Source organism: Amblyomma mixtum, chromosome 4, assembly GCF_055824585.1.
Source record: "Amblyomma mixtum isolate Tamu chromosome 4, ASM5582458v1, whole genome shotgun sequence".
In the NCBI taxonomy this organism is placed as follows: Eukaryota; Metazoa; Arthropoda; class Arachnida; order Ixodida; family Ixodidae; genus Amblyomma; species Amblyomma mixtum.
Genome location: NC_143015.1, coordinates 109478187 through 109496776, shown reverse-complemented (window position 1 = coordinate 109496776; position 18590 = coordinate 109478187). Strand labels below are relative to the sequence as shown.

At 48.0% G+C, this 18590-nt stretch overlaps 1 long non-coding RNA gene across 2 annotated transcripts; it reads right to left on the bottom strand.

The window, feature by feature from the left end:
* Window positions 1–8170: 8170 nt before the first annotated feature.
* Window positions 8171–18351, bottom strand: LOC149347816 (uncharacterized). 2 transcript variants are annotated; one of them, XR_016292219.1, is made up of 5 exons: window positions 18263–18351; window positions 14050–14132; window positions 11179–11232; window positions 10920–11068; window positions 8171–8254 (listed from the first exon to the last, which is right to left on the bottom strand). It is a non-coding gene; the product is annotated as an uncharacterized LOC149347816 (long non-coding RNA). The 2 variants fall into 2 exon arrangements; XR_016292220.1 differs by having other exon boundaries at window positions 10920–11065.
* Between the last annotated feature and the right edge of the window lie 239 nt (window positions 18352–18590).

Below are 18590 nucleotides of genomic sequence, written 5' to 3'. Positions count from 1 at the left end.
ACGGCTACACACAGCAAAGCCCCCAACCGAACAATCAGGCACACTAACTGGGACGCCTTCCGATACGTGCGCGCCAAACGCACTTCGGCCCCCATAGACGACCTGAACACATGGACAAACTCGCTGCTCGAAGACACCGCCAATGCCACCTCCACGACTACCCAGGACGAGGATGGCCCCTCTCCCGACGCCAAACTCATACACATGTGGGAGGCCCAGCGCAGTCTTAGCGCTCGCTGGCTGCGCCAAAAACACAATCGATCCCTCAAGCTCCGTCTCGTTCGCCTCGAGCGAGAGATCGAAGCTTACTCCATCAAACTGAGTGAGGAGCAATGGCATCAAACCTGGGATCGTCTTAACGGCCAGTTAGGATGCAAAAACTCGTGGTTCTTGCTCACACATCTACTGGACACAACTCACACCAAATCCACATCTCACAAGAACCTCACCCGTGTCATACACGCTTTTCAGGGCACAAATGAGGAACTCCTCGCTACCCTGAAAGACAAATACATCAATACTTCCACTGAAATTCCCATCCCTTCAGGGTACACGGGTGCTCAGAACACCAACATGGACGCCGACATCACGGCAGGAGAAGTCCGCGCCGCCCTCAACCAGATTAAAACCACCGCAGCCGCTGGCGACGACCACATAACCAACAAGATGCTTCGTAACCTCGAAGATCAGTCCGTCGAGGCACTCACGGACCTCTTCAACCAACACTGGCATGAGGGTCGCCTTCCAGACACTTGGAAGCATGCCAAAGTGATTTTCATACCTAAGCCAGGCAAACGACTCGAGCTGGGCAACCTTAGGCCCATCTCGCTCACGTCCTGCCTGGGAAAGGTCATGGAACACGTCATACTCAATAGACTCCACACTCACGTAGACCAAGAGGACCTTTTTCCCCCCACTATGATCGGCTTCAGGACCGGACTCTCCACTCAAGACATTATGTGGCAAATCAAACATGACATCCTCGATCCGAGACCCATCCGAGCTACACGAACTATCCTAAGCCTAGATGTCAGCAAGGCTTTCGACAACGTGTCACATGCTTCCATCCTGGCAAACCTCTCACAGATGAATGTAGGCACTCGCACTTACAACTACATCGCCGACTTTCTTCATAACCGTACAGCAGAACTTCACATTGCAGACCTCCACAGCGAGAAGATCACACTAGGCACCCGAGGAACACCACAAGGAGCAGTCCTATCTCCGTTCCTTTTCAACACTACAATGAGAGGCCTCCCTCCGCTCCTGGAAGAGATACCTCACATTAAACACTCAATATATGCCGTCGACATTACCCTGTGGACCAACTCTGGCTCTGACGGGGAAATCCAAAACTCCCTCCAAACAGCGACCGATACAGTACACTCCTTTGTACAGGCGAACGGGCTCACATGCTCCTCCACGAAGTCAGAATTACTAGTCATCAGGGACAGACGAGTTCGCTTGCCAGTCCCCGACCCGCAAGAACCTATTGTGCTTGAAGTCGACACACATCCCATACCTCCGGTCCGCACCATCCGCGTTCTGGGTATGTTAATACAGAACAACACGCAAAACTCGGAGGCCATTCAGCGCCTCCGCACCACAGCCAATCAGATCAACGGCCTTATACGCCGCATCAGCACCCGCCGCAGAGGTATGAAGGAGGATGACCTCTGTCGGCTCACGCAAGCTTTCCTCATTAGCAGGATAGTCTACTCCTACCCCTACTATCACCTCCGCCGGAAGGACGAGGAAGCTGTGAACAGCATTATACGTTCAGCGTACAAAGCGGCACTGGGGCTACCTCAGTACGCCAGCACACAGCACCTCCTCCAACTCGGCATCTACAACACGCTCACAGAACTCATAGAGGCACACAAGACCGCCCAAATCCACCGCCTCTCCCGCACTAAACACGGGCGGCTCATACTTGACCGTCTCAACATCAACCCCATAGGCGACGTCCACCCCACGACGCCCATTCCGATAGGGGTCTATAGCCGCCTAGTTATAAAACCAATCCCCAAAAAGATGCTACCTGGCCGCCATGATACGCGCCGTCAGCTGAAAGCCCAAGCACTAGATGCCACATACCTTGCCGACGAACACGCAATATACGTAGATGCTGCACGGCAAAGTGCAAACACATACGTGGCTTGTGCAACCACGCCACAATCTACTCTCATCACCGCCGCCACAGTAGTAGCTCACTCTCCGACAGCGGCAGAAGAAACCGCCATCGCCTTGGCCATCGCTGACCCACGTACGCGCACAGTCCTAAGCGACTCCAAAAGAGCGATACAAAATTACTCGGCAGGTTTTATCTGCCACCCCGCTGCACGCATCCTTCGCGGCTGCACTCTCGACCATAAGATCAACCTGGTCTGGGTACCCGCCCACGCGGGAAACTCTGGAAACGAAGGGGTCGACCGACTAGCCCGAGGACTAACCAACCGGGCGGCCGGCCCCACGGACCCAGACGCTCTTGCCGACGCTCCCCAGACATTTGCCGAAATTACCAACCTCTACAGAGAGATGAGACGCCAGTTCCCGCCTCCACACGCCGACTTGAATCGAGCGCAAGCCAGCTTGCTCCGCAGGTTGCAGACGCACTCCATCCTTAGCCATTCTAGACTTTCACTCATCACAGACGGGGAATATGACCCCGTCTGCCAAAATTGTTACCAGGGAGAAATGGCCATCCAGGCACACATCCTCTGGGGTTGCGCGGGAAATCCGCCCCCTCGAACCTTACTGCCAGCTCCCTTTGAAGAAGGATGGAACCAACTCCTCAAAAGGCCAGACAAGAGCATCCAACTGGCACTCATTTCGTGGGCCCAGGAAGTCGCCCCCACCTGGGGGCCACCCCAAGCCCACCTGCCCTAAATCCCTCCAATCTATGGCAATAAAGTTGTTTCTCTCTCTCTTCCTCCCTTCCTTTATGGTTCGGTTAGGGTGTCCACCGAGATGACCGAGAATTACTGCGCCATCTCTTTTCCTCAAAAAGCCAGTAGCCACGCGTGACCTGTAGGGCGCACTGCGTTCCAAGACGCTTTCAGTCGTCGCGCAGCGCCGGCCGGTAGCCACGCGTGACCTGTAGACGCGGCGCACTGCGTTCCTTCAGTTGGAGGCGCTGCGCGCTTTCGCAACCTACCAGGCTTAACCACAGCTAAGCCCCCGCCAATTTTTTAGTAATCAATCAGTAATTAGTCACTAATTAGGAAATTGTCGTTACTTCGTTATCAATTGTATGTAACGTAATCTAGTGGTGACGTCACTAGTGTCACATAGGTAAAGTGGTAAAAATAACCGAGGAATGAAAAAAAACGATTACGAAGATGAAAGGCAAACAGAAACTGGATTCAGCTGACGAGCATATATCCATTTCGAGCATGTATCCATTTCTCAGACCACAAAGCTTCCTCTACGACAATCAAGAACTGTTAGTGGAGCGTTTCTTGAGGAAAGAGTATGTTTAAAAAGTAACAAGTTTTTTGTAATGTACATATATGTCTTGCTCGAATTCTTTGCCTCAAGCCATCGAAAAGCTGTAAGAGCTGATGAGCTGCGCTCAAATTTCGCAACAAGAGGTAACATAATCGTCAGCAATTCTTTTTGAGGAAAAGAAACGGCGCAGTAACTGTCACATCTCGGTGGACATCTGAACCGCGCCGCAACCGAAGGGATAACCAAGGGAGTGAGAGAGAAAGGAAGAAAGGGGTGCCATAATTGGTGGGCTCCGGAATAATTTCAGCCACCTGGAGATCTTTAAAGTGCATTGACATGGCACAGCACATGAGCGCATTTTGCATTCCGTCTCCATCAAAACGCGGCCGCCGCAGCCGAGTTCTACCCCGGGAACTCCGGCTCAGTGGTCGAGCGCCCTCAGCCGCCGCGGTGTCTCATTGGTCGTGGCGCTGGGCTGCTGTGCCTTCCCATGCCTTACGGTGCGGTTAAGGTGTCCGTATTGATGCACGAGACAGATACTGCGCCATTTCGTTTCCTCGAAAACCAATTTACGAATTCACTTACCAGAGTCCGTCTGCGTTCATTGTGTTCATTGGGGTTGGTTAGCATACTCTCCGCAGCTTTTGCATTCTGCGGAGTATATATCGGGATGAATTTTGGCTAGTATTGCGGGGCATGGGAATGTGTGTGTTTGGAGCTGTCTGAGAGAGTTTTCTGGCTCTTGCGTGTGCGTGGGGTTGGGCGGGGGATACTCCAATCTGCTCCTTTGATAAAAAGTCGTGATTTCGCCAAAAGTGAGTAGATGGTCCCTAGCTGAGCTGGCCCCGTGGTTTGGGAACGCATCTGGCTCTGCCCGCATAGTTTGTTTCTCGGGCTATGTTGTTGACCTTTTCGTTTCCTGGCAGGCCTGAGTGTGCGGGGGTCCATATTATTTTGATTCGACTTTCTGGGCGGTATTTGCTAATTAGTTTTGCGGCCGGGGGACCTGTGGCAGCAAACGTTGCTCACAGAGAGAGCTGACCAGGCCGCCGAGATCCAAGAGATGAAGGCCACCAAGCGACAGTAGCCTGCCTGCGCCAGAAGAGAGCCTTCCTCTCCAAAGACTCTATAAATAAAGTTTATTCTCTCTCTCTCTCTCTGTGTCATTGGGGTTGTTGTTGTCAACGTTTTACACTTCGGTCATTTTAAGGAAACGCTATCCATACAACTGCGCGCATCGCCTATTACCTTAAGGCCAACGCCAGTAAGGTAATAGTAAATAGCAAGTATGCTTTTACAGGCGCACAGTTACACATGGCCAAGTATTCTGCACACAACATGCACAACCGCGCTGGGAGGAAAATAGGTCATCCCTCTTATCCAGGTGAGCTTGGAAGATGAGGAAGAACAGGAAGGAGTTGTGGGCGAGGAAAGACAATCTCGATGACATACACGGGCTTCAATGGGCGCTTCCGCAGGAAGAACATAAAGCTTGTGTACTCCACCAAACACAAGGAAAACCGGTAGGAACACATCTCTGCGCCAATTGCGCCCAATGTCTAACCAGTGTATCTCCATTGCTTTTTGAGTTTTCGTTTGTAAACTTTGTGTCGGCGGGCATTGGTATGCGAAATTCAGGTGGTAGCCCTCCTCCCCACTTTTTCTACCTCCGTCTCCCTCACCGATGAGCTGTCGGGAGGAGTCAGTGGCGACGAGACGTCAGCGTCGTGGCTGACACTTACAAGGCAAACGCATTGTAGGCACTGGCTATGCATCTTCAGTATATGGAACCCCTTCCATTGCTTTTCCCAGTGAGGACCACATGAGCCTGACGAGAGGCAGGAGCTGCAAAGTGGCGGATAGCGGCGATCGTGACAGATGAAAGGGTATGCCTCAAAAGATATAGGCAAGGTCCGGTGTTGCAGCGGAAATTTTGGATCCCTCTCCGCTACAGCGCGCTTTGAACCTGACTCAGTTAGTTTGCACGCATTACTGAGTTTAGGTGTTTGCTTCTTTCTCACTAATGTGGGCAGTGGATGGAGCTGAGGTTCCTTGAAACCAACCGTCCAGACACGACGGAAGTATTCCACACGACCGGGTCTAGGTTGGCAGGGGAGTGGTCAGAGCATAAGTTCTCCCTGGAAATAAATGTTTACACTTTAGCATACTAGAGCCAAATAATGCGAGGCATTTAAGTAATGGGAACAATTAGGTGAATTAAGCAGACCGCTTGCGACTGAAATACTACTTCTGCATTCATATACTGTATTAAAACGCTTTCTCATCTTCTTATCATATGGCTAATCCTAAAACCTTTCGAGTGTAAACAGTGACACAGTTTACAATAATATCCTGCGGTAAAATTCTGCCAAATTAATATGAAACAAATGAAGGAAAAGAAACTCGACATATCAGCAGCTAGGTGGGCCAGATACTCAACATGCCTTTACATGGACGGTTGTTCATACGCACTCCTGTATTCCGTATGATGACTCATAAGTATGTTTTGTGCACGTCTGCCTTAAAAGAATTGTTTCCGACATATCACATCCTTGTTGTTATTTTTGAGCACAAGAAAAGTAATCGCTTTGAAGTATCCAACACGTCGCTGCAAGAAAGGTAGTTTTACGCTCGAAAGTCGGAACTAGCAAAAAATAAAAGGGAGCCGCAATTTAAATATTTCATGCTGCGCTGAGCCGTTCATGACTGCTTGATGCAACAAAATACAAATATCACAGCTCGTGAATAACTGACGTCGTGAATAACTGACGAGGTCACCGTAGAAGCGACATGTGGTTGGTGGCATGTATATGGTTGAAACCTGCGGGTTTCATGCCTATATGAAATCTTACATGGTTTCTTTTTTGTAGATTGTGGAGTTTTAACGTTTGGAAGCGGCACATACTATAAGGGACACTGTAGTAAAGGGCTCCGGATTAATTAAGACCATCTGGGATTCCTTAACGTGCGCTGACATCGAACAGAACAAGCGCGCTTTCGTATTGCATCTGCATCGACATACGGCCGCCGCGGGGATCGAACCTGCAACCTTGGGATCAGCAGCTGAGCGCCAAAATATCTAAGCCACTGCGGTGGGCTACATGACTGCTTTTATGAACGTTATGGAGAAAAGTGATGTGCAAGTTAGCAGTGTCTTACTAGCAGACGCATTGTTCATTCGATTCTTTGTGTTGCTGTTGCAAGCCTTTCGAGATTTAATGAAAAACAATGAGGTCATAATTACCCGCCTCTTTAGGTTTGATTTGGTTTTATTGGGGTTAATCGTCCCGAAGCGACTCAGCTATGAGAGATGCAGTAGTGAAGGGCTCCAGAAATTTCGACGACGTCGGATTTCTTTAGGCGCAGTAATGAGGCACCATTGCGATGGCTCTGGATCTTTAGTTTCATTCTTCGCTTCTCATATCTATACAAGCACTAACGACCTAAAGGTAGGACCTGTATTAAACTGGAAAACTGCGGGCTGCAAATGACGTACCCCAGGTGGTCGAAATTTCCGGAGCCCTTCACGACAGCATCCCTCAAAGACTGATTCGCTTTGGCGCGTTAAATTCCCAGAAACCAAACCAAACCATCACCACGTGAGAAAAAATTAGCGCGTCTGAGGAAAGGAAATACCGCACTAACTGTCTAACTTCTTGGTGGGCACCTCAATCGGACCGTGAGGAGAGAGAGGAAGATTGAAATGAAAGAGGTGCCGTAGTGGAGGACTCCGGAGTAATTTCGACCACCTGGGGACCACAGCGCAATTGCAAGTAGTAACGTCAAAGCGGCGAATATTTTTAGGAGCAAAAGCCTGGTCACTTTGCCACCGACCAACCGTGGCCACCCGCACCTGGTTCTCCCGTGTACTAACTTTGCCAGGTGACAGAGTTCTTCCCGTAGCAACCACCTTCCGGTCTCTCGTATTTCTGCCCTAGAAAAGCAGAGGGGTTTTACTACTCCCACTTTGTCACCTGCCAAAAGTGGCATGTGGCTGGTCGCAGCTTTTTTCTCATGTATCAACCTTGGCAGGTGGCAACACTAACCTGCCAAAGTGGCAAAGAGAGACACAGCCGGTGGGTGTGGGGACATGGGGCTCTTAAGTTAGCGCATATATACAGTTTTCTTGACTGGAATTCGCTAGACATGTCTTGTTACAAGATACTCCTTACATGGCACCATCTACACCAGCAGCGTACAGCGACGGAGTGAACGTTCCACGGGGAGAGGAAAGCACCTGGTTGCGAGGCGCACTATCGTGCGGCCGAACTCTAACGGAATGGCACATTTACGGATGCTGCGTCCCTGTAGCCTTTACTTCATTGTCAAGGAAAGCTGTCGACGGGTACAGACTGGTTCGTACCGGTTATCTCGGTCGCGTATCGAAAACAAATACGCATTTATCGCTTTCACATCGCTCTTGTGGCTGAAAGCCTTTTCGGAAACGTGACACGAGGCGCTGTCAAGGTGAGTATGACGGATATTCTATGTCTCTTCAACAGTAGTTGGACCTCCCCGTCTGATACATCACCACCGCACTCTTCAAAAAACCTTTACTCACTCTCTGTCCGATTGACGTGCACTAGGCTCACACTGATAATATTATTCTCCCCCCTCCCCCCTCTCCCCCATGTCATGTACTACAATGCCATGTAAAATGAACGAACTGTAGATATGAGATCCTCGACAGTACTAGAGTGCAAAAACATCTGTCAACTTACCCAGTGCATTCCAGTAGAAGGCTATGCTGGATGAAACCGCAATGCGGAAGGTGGCGAGGTACCGAATCCAAAAGATGCCATGTCTCCAAAGATGTGTGATGACCTTTGCGGCTGCGTCATACACAGGCGCACAGAAATGTTTACGTGCGGCATTAGCACACGTACAAGCCATATGAGTTTCCGCGACAGTAACAAGCTGCGTTCAGTCGAGAAAGGCAAAAATGAGTTCGCTATCTTTTGGAAACAGAGAAAAGCGCAGGAGAATAAGAACGTGGGGAGAAAGTATAAAAGAAGTGAGCACAGCAGGCGCATTTTCTTCGAGGCTGTGAAGACGATCTCAAGAGAACAACAAATGGGAGGGTGAAAGCCGCGCAGCTATTTTGCCACTGTCGCCGCGGTGGCTCATTTCGGGAGCTCCGAGAAGCCCACTTGACCAACCAATACACACGTCTCTCAAAGACATCGTCGGCTCGCCTCCTGCTTGCCCGACTGCCCATCCAACACACCACTCTTATGGAAGAGCGCGTACGTATTCCATCCCAGTGGAGATGCGCCCTCCACGTGCGCCCTCTTCCCGCGAACATGAACCGTGAAGACCATAATGGCCGGCGCTTGGCGCGGGCGCAAGCCCTGGCCCGCCACTATGGATCGAAACCCGGCGTATTCAACGTGGATGCCTCCGGCCTCCACCACGGGGGATGGTACACGGCCGCAGTCGTCCACCAATCCAAAACAGTGAACGGCCTTACTTTCCGAGCCCGTGACATAACACACGCGGAGGAGGTCGACATTGCGTTGGCTGCATCTGATTCCAATTCAAAAACAATTATTTCCGACTCGCGAGGGGCATGTCGGAACGTCGAGCAGGGCTGGGTACCATATCTAGCCTACCGCATTCTCCAAAACAGCGTCTACACCGGGGACCCCGCGCACCGGCGTATCGTTTGAGCTCCTGCTCACATGGGCCTTGAGGGAAATGAGGCAGCTGACGCCGCCGCCCGCGCGCTCTCTCACCGGACATTCCCCTCCGACCCCGACGATCAGGAACTCGAATTCACTCCCGCTTACTCCTTTAAAGACATTGTTTTACATTATCAATCTGGCCATGGTCTTTATCCCCGCCCGTGTAAAGGTCTCTCAAAGGCGGAGGAGCGGCTTTTGCTTCGCCTGTATACCAATACTTTGCTGTGCCCGGCAGCTCTCAAACACTTCGACGCTTCTTTCTCGGGCAACTGTCCGCACTGTGCGGAGAAGTCTTCGGACATCTACCACATGGTGTGGGCCTGCCCCTCCAACCCTGCTATCCCCTCTCACCCCAACCCAACCCGGGAGGACTGGGAGGCGACCCTGCTCGGCTGCTCTGACCTGCAGGCCCAACGGGCCTTGGTCGCGCGAGCCCGGGCGGCGGCCGACGCCACTGGGGTCCCGAACTAGGGACCTCCACCTAGTACTTGTAAGGGCTGGCCCCCTCTGGGTCAGCTCATGCAATACCTCCAGTAGTGCATGTGTAAATAAATGTTTTCCACCACCACCAACGGTGGCTCAGTGGTTACGCCGCTCGGTTGCTGACCCGAAAGACGCGGGTTCGATCTCGGCCGCTGCGGTTGAATTTCGATGGAGCCGAAATTCTTGAGGCCCGTGTACTGTGCGATGTCAGAGCACGTTAAAGAACCCCAGGTGGTCGAAATTTCCGGAGCACTTCACGACGGCATCACTCATAGACTGAGTCGTTTTGAGGCGTTAAAATCCCACAAACCAAACCAAACCACGACGATCATGAGAAAAAATTAGCGCTTCTGAGGAAAGGAAACACCGCACTAACTGTCTAACTTCTTGGTGGAGACCTCAATCGGGCCGAGAGGAGAGAGAGGAAGATTGAATTGAAAGAAGAGAAAGTAGTGCCGTAATGGATGGCTCTGGAGTAAGTTCAACCACCTGGGGATCTTTAACGTGCACTGACGTCGCACCAAACACGGGTGCCTTTTGCGTTTCGCCTTCATCGAAACGCGGCCGCTGCTGTCAGGTTCGAATCCAGGTACTCCTGATCAGTAGCCGAACGCGCTAACCACGGAGCAACCGTGGCGAGTGCATGAAAAATGCAGCATACCAAGATTCCTCCCATCAACATCTTGAAGGACACGGGGTGTCCTCCAGACGTAGACTGGGCGCAAGGAATCGCCCTAAACTGTTTAACGGGCGAAAGACGAAACACACAAGAAGGAAAGAAAGTACAGATGGAGCACTTCGTCCGTACTTTCGTACTTTCGTTTCTTCGTCTATTCGCGTTTCATCCCACAACCAGCTTAACGCGATTGCCGATTTAATGAGCAACCAGCAAGCCTCCCATTCTTGCCGTGAGATATGTGGTAATATGGGGTTAAACGTCCCAAATCACCACTACTGGGAGCAATGACGGACGCCGAAGTGAAAGGCCTCACACGGGATTCGAGACCACGTCCTTGAATTCAGTTTCGGACCGCCATATGTAGGCGCTAATGCTCAGCAACGGGTGCCAAGGGTGAAAAACTCCTCGCTTCAATTAAGAAAGTGGCGTTGGTGTGACGTCACAGAGCGTGAAGATGCGCCACCAATTTGCTTTCACAGTGTCTCTACTGCTGGCAGCACGTGAAGAGATTTCACAGCCACGTGTTGGTGTCCAAGAGTCGTTCCCAGTATGGAATTATAATAAGCCGCACGCACAGATCGGCTCAACAAGCAGAAGCAGTTATGACGCTGGTTGTGACTTACCGCTGACAGGTATCTCGCTCACATCTCCATTGTCGGGATGAGAGGGGGTGCGGGCACTGGCGACGTCGCAAACACCCACGGGACGAAAGCAGGGGTGACAAAGTAGGCGATCCCGGTTTCGGTGCATGCCTCGTTGCAGGGAATTCCTGCTTTAGGTCAGAAAGATAGCGGGGTCAACGCCCTGAGCATTCTGTCAGGAGCGGCGATGATAGAAGGCAAGATACTCAGATACTCCGCTTCCTGTAAGTCATTCACTTACCTGTTGGTGGCATGGGTTCGACTGACAACCTTGGTGGGAGACTCCAGATGCCGCCTGCAGTTTGACATGAAATGGCGATCAGCGACGATGATCACGACCAATGCAGGCATGCCTTCTTTGTTCTCGCGATTACGTTTCCTCGTTTTTATGGCGTGACTTCTGAGGGAGAACGAAGCATACACGCCAAGGCCTTCGCACCATTTACCTCATTCCGACTCACTTATTTAACTGTTACTCCACTTTGCTGACACAGTATCTAAGGGACTTACTTCGAAGACAAGTAGAGTCGTTCTGCCGTCAGTTAAGATCGCTATTGTCGTACTTATCCACAGTTCACCTCTAAAACGGAGTCATCGTGGTGTTGGTTTCGTTTCAGCCGCAGTTCTATCATTGCTGTCTCGAGCAAGAGTTCATTTGAGTTTGTGAGTGTTACAGCGAAAATGATGTAGCAATTGTTATAGTCTGCTCATTATTGCGAACTGGTTTATTTTTGTTTGGCGTCTTTTGCGATTCATAAATGCATGCGATATTTCACAGACCCATAACATCTCTTAGACCAACGTTAACTAGGCAATGCAAGTGCTTATGACGGCGGCGAGACAGAGGCAGAGACCCACACGCGATGCAAATATTCCCTACGGCAGATCAACACAGGTGTCATGATTTGGAAAAGCTTCAGTCAAACTGTTCGCGATAGCATGCGTCAAGAGAATTGTATGAATGGCAGTTAAAACACACTCGTTACTACCGTCTGCGGGTAAACTACTTGTTCAGGGTTTTTAGTATGACAGCAGCTGGTAAAAGGAGGGAAATAGATTCTTATTACTTCGTTAACCAATAACAGCAATGAACGAAATCCGAATTTCGATGTCCAGGTATAAAAGGACTGTAGATTGTCGGTTTTTAACGGGTATTAACATTCCGAAGTGACACATGGGGCATGCGGGAAGCCGCAGTCGGGGGCTTCGGTTAAATTTTGAGCACCTGGCGTTCTTTAACCTGGGCTGACATCGCAAAGCATATGAGCGCTTAGACCAGGCTTATAGTGTGATATGACTAAAGCATTTGTTGGGCGAGTTGGTGTTTTCAATGATTCATAACTACAGCGCAAACGACAGGACAGAGATGAAGACAGCGCTGTGTGGTGTACCTTCTTCAATACTGTCCTGTCGTTTGCGCTGTAGTTATGGGTGATATGACTAGCATTTCACAGGAAAGATGCCTAGGACGGGATATTTGATATTTCGAAGAGGTAATTGGAAATCCATTTGTGTGAACCAAAACCAAACTTAAATGATTAGCCTTTTCTGGCAGCATTGTGTAGGATCTTTGCCCCATGTTGTTCACATAATACTTTTATAAACTGGACAACCCCCACGTACGTGTAATGCTTCTTGTGAACTGATAAGACAGCTTATATAACGGCTTCTTCACCAACTGTTAATATAGGTACCAACATAAGTAGCCATAAAAACCATTATACAGGGCCGGTCGCCGCATAATCACATCATTGCGGACTTGTAAATATCGTGAAAGGATTCCATGAACAAGTTGCCGATGCAGCTCAAGTAATCCCTGGTAACCCTAAAAAATGAAATATTTTTCAGCAGTAATCAGAACCCCGCAGACAACCGGCCATAAAATACTGACGCCTTTAATTCATTAGGTAGAAGTTTACTTGTTGACAGCGTAAATGAGCGGAGATTCTGGATGACTCATTAGTCGCAAGTTTACTTTCTGATTGCATGAATATTAGCGGAGAGTCCGGATGATGGTTACTAGAAAATAGGGAGTATGCGAAGTGCGAAATTGGCGTTAGCGGCTAATAAAGTATTTCATTCTAACTTTTGAAACAAGGCGCTACATTGGCACACACAATAAGACAGAACGGCAAACACAAGCGCCTCAACTTGAGCGTCAATATAGCACCTTGTTACACAAATTAGCATGCAGAACCAACTATCCCGGCAATATACCTTACCATTGTTTGGTAATCCATAGCGAACACTATCTGGGCTGGGACAGATTATATGCATAATTTAACCCTTCGTTAACTCAGTGGCGATCCCACTCAGCATCGACAATGTATCATCCGAACTCCAAGTCTTGTCATGAGTAAGAACTGATTACCTTTTACTGTCTAGCAGGTCGCGATACCCGCTGCATGCCGAAACAGCTTATTGTCGATAGCCCTTTCAACTCGCCAGCGTGCCCAAAATGGGTTAATTTGCGAGCATCTTTTAGACATTACATGCGGGTGGCACTCAACACGATTAGCATTAATTACGCATTCCTGGCGTCCCCTTCTTGACAACAACGTCCAATACGGCTCTCGTGTGGATGTTGGGGTGCTTGCTCGGTTAAGCCACACTGAATGAAAACATCCCTCTAGCCGCTATGCCAAACTCGTTCTTCCAGGCAACACACTACATGTCATCGGGATTCCGGACCTGGGATCTGACTTTGTTGAAGTTTTCTCAACGACAAATACGCGTTACGTACCAAGAACATCCTGAATTCGCATAAAAATCTACTCGGATGCTATGTTATCTGCAATTGAACTCCGCGAAGCTTCACACGGGCTATGAGAAACGGCGTAGTGGAGAATTACGGATTGATTTCGAACGCCTACAGGGTTCTTTATCGTGCACTGATATCACACAGCACATGGGCGGCTTAGAATTTCAGCCCGATCAAAATGCGGTGAACGTGAATGGGATTCGATACTGCGACCTTAAGCCGGATCGAATACACGTCCACGAATAAACATGTATGGAACACACGTGGCCGCACACCAAAGTGGTAGGTTTGGGGTCATTTGGAGTTAACTAGCCCAACCGTACTTAATCCTGAAAATTGCTGCCAACTCACGCATTTCAGCCGAAGGCACCGCTGGACACCACTTGTCCAGACGCCGGGCGCAGATGTACCACATCCAAAGGAAAAAGCCAGCACTGCGAAGAAGTGAAAGAATTATCGGATACTTGAGCTCCGCCTTAAGGGTATGACAGAACAGCGTTAACGGTTATATGAAAAAGCGTACAAATAAGCTTACATCAGTAGGCATACCAGACAACTTATAGTAAAAAAATCCTTGAGAACAATTTACCACGCCTATTAAATTCTCTTCATGAAAATGGCATCAGTGTCGAAAAAATGAGCCCCTCAATTTCAAGACTTTCTTGAGTTCATGTGGTTTTGACTGATTATGTAGTGTGTTGTAAGAGTTTTTTTTTTTCAGCTTATCTTTTATGTATATCTGAGCGATTGTTTTTCCGGGACAGGTGACCTGTGTATGTTGTGTTTTGTATGTTGTGCTTCTCCGCGCTGCCACATGTAAAGGGGGTCGAGGGCCTCTCAAGCGGGACTGCCGCAGCTTTTACCTCGGCCTCCTCCATTTGGTAAAAATAGACATCAATAAAAGAAAGAAGAAAGAAAGGAAGAAAGAAAGAAAGAAAGAAAGAAAGAAGGAAAGAAAGAAAGGAAGAAAAAAGAAAGAAAGAAAGGAAGAGAGAAAGACAGAAAGAAAGAAAGAAGGAAAGAAAGAAAGAAAGAAAGAAAAAGAAAGAAAGGAAGCAAGAAAGAAAGGAAAAGAAGGAAGGAAAGAAAGAAAGAAAGAAAGAAAGAAAGAAAGAAAGAAAGAAAGAAAGAAAGAGAGAAAGAAGGAAAGAAAGACAGACAGACAGACCACGTGACGCACTATACTCCGTTTCATGCATCAGGTGCAATGCTGCCAAGCACTTGCTTGCGTTCCCTGCATCCGCGACTAAAAAGTAGTGCGCTCCTGGTGGTGAGTGAAACATAGTAAAGCCTTCCTTGCAGGCTTACTATACGACACATTTGTTATGAGCCTGATTACGTACACCCTCATTGCTGACAACATGCTGTCGCTTTCTTGTGTCTTAAACATCTCGGCCAGAGAGCAAGCGCAGAGTAACGCGACTACCTTTATTTTCCCGTGCGGACTACTTTCGTACCTGTCACAGTGTTGTACCTGATATATAAAACGGAGTATATACAACACAAAAGGTCTACCTTCTACCAAGTCGAACACGCCCAATGGCCTATAGGGATAACATGTACGATTCACAATCCGAGGGCCATGGGTTCAATTCCCAATAACGGCATCAATTTCATTTTCAAAGAATTTAATTTTCTTTACATCGTTACATGTCATATGACATTTCAGTGATGCTACGACCTCATACTGACAATGTTTGACTTCAGAACCCTCTCTGCAAATTCCGAATTAATGCGACAAGTAGTACCGCTTTTCCTCCGAGCATCTGCTCTAATACTGTCGCAGTAAAAATTTTAGGTTTATATAGTAGAAAAGCGCGGGCAAACGCAACTCATCGCTACCTATTTTTGGTTGAAATGACTTTTCGTTTCAATGAACCTCGCCTCTATGCATGTAATGGTACAGTGGCGCTCACCATCTAGTACTAGGCTGGTACAAATATGCACAGCAAAAAAGAAACGCAGAGCATGCAGCGTAAGAAAAATTTTCAATAATTTTTCTCACCCAGCTTTATGGCTTTGATGTTGCTGCACTTTCTTTTCAAGAAATAAACTCAGTTGGTTTGTTTTTATTCGCTCTCTCTCTCTGTGCGCCACCTTAAATCTTAATGCTTCAGCGACTAAACCGGTGATTACAGTGCCTGACAAAATTCGAAAGATTTTAGGCAGCTATAAGTCATTTGGAACAATATCTCCTGCGTTCAACGTCCTGTCTTCATTGTTAGACACCTCCTGGGTGGAGCGAGGGGGGGGGGGGTACTAAAACCATTTTAGACATTGGCTCTAACCATACACAGAGTAACTCTCACAAAGTGAACGAGAGAAGGAAAAGCTTCAGGGGGCTTTCTACCGTCGGCAAGCACAATGAAGCTTTCTCCTAGTTCACTTTGTGAGTGTCAACGACCTATCTGCCTGCCACCTATCTACTGTGCACACAGGTGGAAAGTTTTGCCAATGTAAGACACCAGCACATTGTTCACACGTGCGCTAAACATTCACTCTGAGGTTTCAGGTAGTGAAGGTATCAGTCTTGCCTGGCAGTTACTGTGGTCAGGAGAAGCCACTTGAAAAGTTTATATTTTGGTTTATGAGAGTTTAATGTCCCCAAGCGACTCAGTCTATGAGGGACGCAGTAGTGAAGGATTCCGAAAATTTCGACCACCTGGTGTTCTTTAGCATGCACTAACATCGCAAAGTACACGGGCCTCTGGAATTTCACCTCCATCAAAAGGATCTACCTATACGACTCCAACAGTAGCGACTCGACTTCACTCAGACTTTACGCCACACGATCAGCACGCCATCGCAAAAACATCGCAAAAACAGACGCAAAAACATCGCTGCATCTGTTGCCTGGAAGCGATCATTGCACATGCGCTCTTGACACTTTCGCCCTCCCACTGTGGGTAACAGCAGGATGTGCGATGGGAACAAGGCAGTCATGAAGATTTAATTTATTTTATTTTTATTTATTTATGGCCTACTGCAGGCCGTGAGGCCCAAGCAGGAGTGGATACAGAACAGTCCACAAATTGAGCAATAATAGCAAAGGGCGAACAGAAAATGAGCAGAGCGAAATGATATGAATAGAAAAAGAAACTAACAAAACAAAATAAAAAATAAATACTTAAAATAAAATATTTAAACTTATTAAAAATAATGTTACATAACGTCACAAAATAATTGTGCGGCAATAGGAGAGACCAGTTTCGGATTTACAGACATCTGATGTATGATCTCACTCGTTGCAGCGCTGAAGATATCTCCTTATTGGGCACACATGTGACCATGGGTTTTTGCGCATGTTTTCGGGACAAAGCTTTTATAGCATTTCCAAACTCACGCATGTGTGTCACGATTTCGCGTAGCCACGTTCAACATACTAACATTCGAGGGTCAAGCTTACACGGACAACAAAGCGCACCCATATATACATCTGCATACTAAGGACCAGCGTACACTGCTAACTTGTCCGCGTTGGTCGGAGGCTATCTCCTCAGCGTCCTATACAGTTAGGAGACTGGAAAAGGAGGTTGAAGAAAATTACGCCAGAAGGATAAAAGAATATAGTTTTGATAGAATACGGGACCTTATATGGGGACTCAAAACGAAACTCTCGAAGTTTTTCAATATTGTTTGTTGATGCATTTCTTAAGACCTCTGGCTTTGTGCATGAAATGACCGAAAACAATGTCAAAATTTTTTTTCCAAAACGCAGAGCGAACATCAAAGGCAGTGCTGCCCTTGACGTCACACACGCAGATTGCCCGTAAAAATTGTATCGACCGAGAACAAAAAGGGAGAAAAATCGACATTACATTTTTGCTAAAACCGATTGCCAATCAGCTGTGTAATTTGGCACAGTAGCAAAAACTCAAAGGACTCATAGTTAAAACTTTCACTCAAGGGTGTGAATGTTAAAAAAGATAACACAGTGGTCACCCTTTTATTAATAAGCGCGAGCAATGTTTTTTTCTAACGTTTTCTAAGTTTTTAACGTCACGCATCTAGCATTCGCTGAGCATAAGTGAGCGATTTGCCACGGCCCCTAGTAGCAATCTCTTCAGTACGACCCCTATGAGAGATACGTATATGCACGGTAAAGAAACAATAATAGGGCTCACAATTATGGCGTCTTTCTTTAGTCTAGACGACGGGAAACGATTTCAGGATTACGGTCTTTAGGGGTCGACTTTCGTTGAGTCCCTGAAAGGAAAACTAAGCGCTTACTACACCAACATATATGCTGGATTCAATTAACGCCCTTTAGATGCACAGGGGCTATGACAGACGCAGTAGCAGAGACATTCCAATTAATTTCCACCACCAGGGGTTCTTTAACACGTACTGAAATTGAACAGCACATGAGCGTTTTTGCTTTTCACCCTCATAAAATTGCATTCACTGACGCCAGAGTTGATTCCATAAACGTGGGCTGCATCGAATAAATCTAAGCGAGTCAAGATATGGCACATGTACCTGCGCCCCGTATTTCTTGGTTTGTGGCCGCCTCTTGTAGTCGACTAACTAGACTAGTTCGTTGGAAATATAGCTATTAACTCACCCATGCATTTCAGCCGAAGGCACCGCTGGACACAACTTGTCCAGCTGCAGGGTGACCGGCAGGAGAGTACCACATCCAAATGAAAAAGACAGCTGTGCGAGGAAGTTAAATACAGTGTTGGGATTACATCGCAGACAAGCGCGGGCATAAGCAAGCGCATTGGTTTATCTGCCTCTGAATGATTTTTGAATTCAAGGAATTGTCTCTTCATCTACGGCACAATGGGAGTAACAAACTAACACTAAGCGGGTATAGATATGCACAACCAAAAAAGGTATAATAGTGCAAAAATGATGGAAAATTTTCATCGCTCAGGTTAGAGTCTACA